The sequence below is a fragment of the Mytilus californianus genome, unplaced genomic scaffold (assembly GCF_021869535.1).
Source record: "Mytilus californianus isolate M0D057914Y unplaced genomic scaffold, xbMytCali1.0.p SCAF_15, whole genome shotgun sequence".
In the NCBI taxonomy this organism is placed as follows: domain Eukaryota; kingdom Metazoa; phylum Mollusca; class Bivalvia; order Mytilida; family Mytilidae; genus Mytilus; species Mytilus californianus.
This window is the reverse complement of record NW_026262637.1, coordinates 18,205,116-18,210,439: the sequence shown is the minus strand read 5'-3', so window position 1 is coordinate 18,210,439 and position 5,324 is coordinate 18,205,116.

The following is a 5,324-nucleotide window of genomic DNA, read 5'->3' as shown; positions in this document are numbered from 1 at the left end:
ACAAAACTATTAGTTATATGACACATTTTCAAATTATAATTCATTACAAAGGTTCCAAAACCCTCTTGCGAAGTTGGCCTTTGGTAGAAAAGACTATTATGTTAGTTTCATTTTGATCATGTATTAAATAAGATATGTATATATGTATGCATCATTAGCTTCCAAACTTTGGTTTTTTTTAACAGCCCTTCGATTGTCCTTTGTAAAGAAATTCGTTAAAAAGATACTTGCATTATCTTGACTCCTGACATTGTGTTAAATAAAGGTTTCAGTAAAACGTAATGCACAGTTCTATAAAAATTCGACGGAACTGTACCATAAAATAAATGCCATATAAGGAGAACATAACATGTTATTTCTGTTTAATTTCTTGAAATTCCTAAAACAACGGTGTATAGAATTAACATAATTCATTTAAATGAAAACACGATGATTTCTATAGGTAGTATGAGCATGTATCGGTGTTAGAAGATAAGGCCATATTAATTTGTATGGATCACTCCCTTCTGTAGCTAAATTTAATTTTGACTCCTTGATTTTTAGGTTTTCCTTTTCCATTTTAGTTATTTATATTATACAGCGTCCTTCCCTTCCCCGCCTAATTCAGTAAGGAAAGGCTAACATAGGCACACATAACCAGATACATATAACAATATAAGTAAAAGGATGCAAAAAAATGGTCTCCAAAAATTCGTGACTGTTTTTACTTATTTATGTATAAATATTATTTTGATGAGTGTTTGGAAAAAAAATAGATTTGATATTGGCAAAAAAACTCTTGGTTGGCACTTCGTTATCCATGTGATAAACAGTGTACGCATTCGTTATCTTTCGTTCCTCATGTTCCAATATAATAAGGAAATATTTTATTTCTTCAAATCTGACATGAATTCTTCCTTATGAATCACTTTTATCAGTTTTAATTTTTTGTATTCTCTCTATTAAATATTTTTTATTTGATATAATGTCAAATTCTTGGGAAATTCCTAAAACACCTGCAGTTGGTTATCTGATATCATGTTTATATTTCAAACTATTTATTTGGGTCGAACTCTTTTACTGGTTTTTTTTAAGCTTTTAAAAAAATCAATATTCAAGTACAACAACATCATAACAGTAACTACGTTTTTCGAACATGGACTATTGTCTTAATTGAATCATTTTTTTTTTGGTGGTCATTTCGAGGGGGTTTCGCAATAAAAAGTGTCCGATAAAAAAACAAAAAAAAACAAAGAATGCTTAAGAAATTTTAACGACTTAGTACTAACGACAAGTTGAACAACAGACCCCGTGATTATAATTTGATACGACAGTGCGTTCTGTCTACAAAAGAGTCACCATTGCGTTCGAAGTAAAACAGTTTGAATATATGCCTCGCTTTTTGAATGATTTGAATGTTTTATTCCAGAAATTGGTAGTGACCTCGAGTGCTGTGGAAGACCATTCGATATACTCGTCCATTTACGCGTACTTATTTTTGGATTCACAGCTTTTTTTTTCTGAACTCCCAGTGGCAAATACTTCATGCATATATAAGACTAGAACACATAAATAAAAACAATAAGTAAATAGGTTCTGTAGAATGGATCAAACGGAATGAAGGATGGGAAATTTAGAAGCCATTGGAAAAAGTAGACATGTTTGATATGTGTAATAGTTTTGCCTTACACCGATTGTCCTAAGGACCACAAGTTGCAAAGGTTGTTTAGCGTAAACTCTTCTTAATAGAGGGATCGGATTTAAGTTCTCCACTCTGACTGGACGTGACTTCGTATTTATACAAGCAATCCACACTGTTTAATTATGCATCCCAAACAGCTAAACGAACACCCCTTTTTAACATTGATTTCACATCCTTGTAGGATAACTCTGATACTCGATAGAGATAAACTTCAGTTTCATAACATTTATTTTCTGAATCTTTTTTTTTCAAAATAAGCTGAACATTCAATTTTATGTATCGTCAAAAATTGAACTACACCTTCATTTTATAAATATATCTGAATATTCTGAAATTTGTCTTCTTATTAAATAAAACGTTATAATTAACAACCTGACTATACGGATGGATCTCACAATAAATGAATTAATAGATTTGAAGAGGCTTGGATATCTCCAGAATGTGATACAAAAAAACATGCACAAAGATTCATATTTCATGATCACTGATGTATATATATATGTATAACAAAGGTATAGTTACAACGATGTGTAAATTGTTTCCAAGAATAATATATAGGTCTGCTTTTGAATTTAATTATTTCGTTACATGACATTTTCAAAGAATCGATTAAAAGATTCGAACATAAGATGTATGAAAGTAAATATTCTTTACAAAGAAAATGTACGAAAATGTACCGTTGACCAATAAATAATGTGCACTGAATACTATTTGTTGGTCAACGTTACATTTTCATACATTTTCTTTGTAAAGAATATTCACTTGCATACATCTTATGTACTAACTACTGGGCTGGTGAATTCCCCGGGGACGAAACGTCCACCAGCAGTAACATCGGCCCATTAGGTATCAAAATTCACCGATGATACCAGACTTATAATTTGATACGACAAACGCGTATTTCGTCAATGTAAGTCTCACCAGTTCACGAATGAAGCAAAAAAAAAAAAGGAAAACCAAATCAATAACGAATTTAAAGAGCATTTAAAGTTGATATTCGAAAAAAAAAGTTCCACCAAATCTGACTAAGGCCATCAATGCCTCGGTGTTTTGAATGATTTGGATGTTTTATTCCAGAAATTGGTGGTGAACTCGAGTGCTCTGAAAGACCATTCATGTACTCGTCCATTTACGCACTCTGTATGAACGTGACGTGACTGTGTATTTATACAATCCACACTGTGTATTTATACTTCCCAAACAGCTAAACGAACACCCCTTTTTAGCATTGATTTCATAGAATAACTCTGATATTCATTAGAAAGAAACTTTCAAAGTATTTATTTTATGAATATTTTTTTCTTATAAATCTGCACATTCACTTTTATGTATTCATTGAATAACACGTTCATCTTATAAATATAACTTAAATCGTCAGAACTTTGTCTTCTTAGTAAACATAATGTACGATAATTAACACTTAGTAATTATACTGTGCGATAATTAACACTTGCATGGGTGTATCTCACAATAAATGAATTTATAAATTTAACGAGGCTTGAATAACTCCAGAGGGTGATACAATAAAAAAAAACACGCACACAGATTGATATTACATGATCACAGATATACATAATAAATAGTATTGTCACAAAGATATGCAAATTGTTTCCAAGAATAATATATAGGTCTGATTTGAATTTAAATATTTCATGAGACGACATTTTCAAAGAATCGATTAAAAGATACGAACATACTGTATGCAAGTACATATTCTTTACAAAGAAAATGTACGAAAGTGTACAGTTAGCCAATAAATAATGTGCACTGATATTATTTATTTATTACTTCTATGTAAATCAGATGTAATCGTCTCATATTTTCGGGGCTAACGCCACTCAGATATGAGAAGCCAACATCTTATACATACATTAATATACATTTCGAAATGTTTAAATGTAAAATACCAAATACATTAGGTTTCTTTATAAATATACTATGTATGAAAGTACGACGATTACATAATGTCGGATTTTCCTTTTCTTCTGCGCATTAACCTACTACAGTAACATTGTAAAACGAATGTATAAAATAAGATATCCGGTCTACTTGTGACTAATATTACTTTGATACGGTCAGCTAATTCAGAAATATTAAAATAATAACACAACACGCCCACTTATTGTTTTGTAAAATATGATTTCTGCAACTTTTCAGAATGCATCGATGATTTTTTTTTAAATATGCTTCGTCGTTATTGGTTGTAAGTTAGAAGCTTTCGGGAACTGTTTTTGTCAAACTTTTTTTCAAAACAAACAAAGGAAAATATGTACTGCACGTGGTTAAGTTTTATTAATGTCAAGTATTAAGTCTTTTGACCCATGTATAAAGGAAATTTAAAGTTTGAAATGACAAACGTTATCAACAGGATGTTCCTACCAGCCTTTCTTATAAAGGTTTCATATTTGATAAAATACTACAAAAAAACAAGCTGTCAAAGTTTTTATTTGAATTTGAAATAAAACAACCACAAATCTGTTAAAGGTCATATTATTGAAGGATTATATTTCTATTTTTATTTAAACTATGTAGGAATCCATTAGAAATACATCGGCCAACATCAGAGTATAATGAGGCATTCTATTCATTATTGTGACAAATAAGTAATTAAAAGTTCGTGTTGTGTTTTTGTCGCCTATGATAACAATATCATCTAAATTCAAATCAATCTCAAATGCAATGCTATTATATAATTAAATCAAACTTTTTCATTTTCTTCTTATATGATCTTTACGTGTAGTTTAGCTCACCTTGCAAATAGAAATATTTCAACCACTAGGTTTATATCGTCTATTATCTTTGCACAATTTCATCTTTCTTTAAACTGCAGGACTATTTTCAATAAAACATGACGTTAACAAGATTTAATTTTTGTGCTGAAAGCAGCAGTGATATCACATAAGTTGAAATTCTTACACAGAAAGCATTCAATTCTGAAACGGCAAATTGAACTCAATTGGAAATCAAATTTTAACTTCCCGAATGGTCAAGCTGTACCAAACTTGCCTAACATAATGTCTGAACCTTCTTTTATACTTATTAGATTTTCTCATGTTGAAATCGATTGTAAAATATGGCCAACAATGCTAGAAATGATGCTTGAGAGACACGTTGCAAAGATTCATCATTACCACGGGGAATATTCAAAACGCTTGCTTTCCGATTCAGTCGACGGTAACGCTTGCTTTCCGATACGCGTAAGGCTTGCTTTCAGATTTTTTAGATTGTTTAAATTTGGATATGTTTGGCTGCATAGTCTGTTTTACACGACAACGCAGTTCTGGTGTAAACGAAATCACTTTCATGTATCATTCGAAGAAACAATAAATTATGAAAATGGATACCTAGGTATTTATTTGGTTCCGTCAACTTCAATTTCATTCAAGAAAATTGGTAATTCATTATTTTTTTTAAGATTGTAGCAACACACCTTTCAATCCTCTTTGTAATTTTCTTTTGTAATATCGTAAAGTATGAGTTTCCGGAATCGGAATGCAAGAGTTCTGAATATACACCGCGATTACCTGCTTATTAGATGGCATACATGACAGCTATAATGCCCAATATGTGATTAGAAATATTTTGATCTTCTTCTCTTAATGTACTTAATTTTCAATTTCAAACAAACAATGCCGAATTGAAG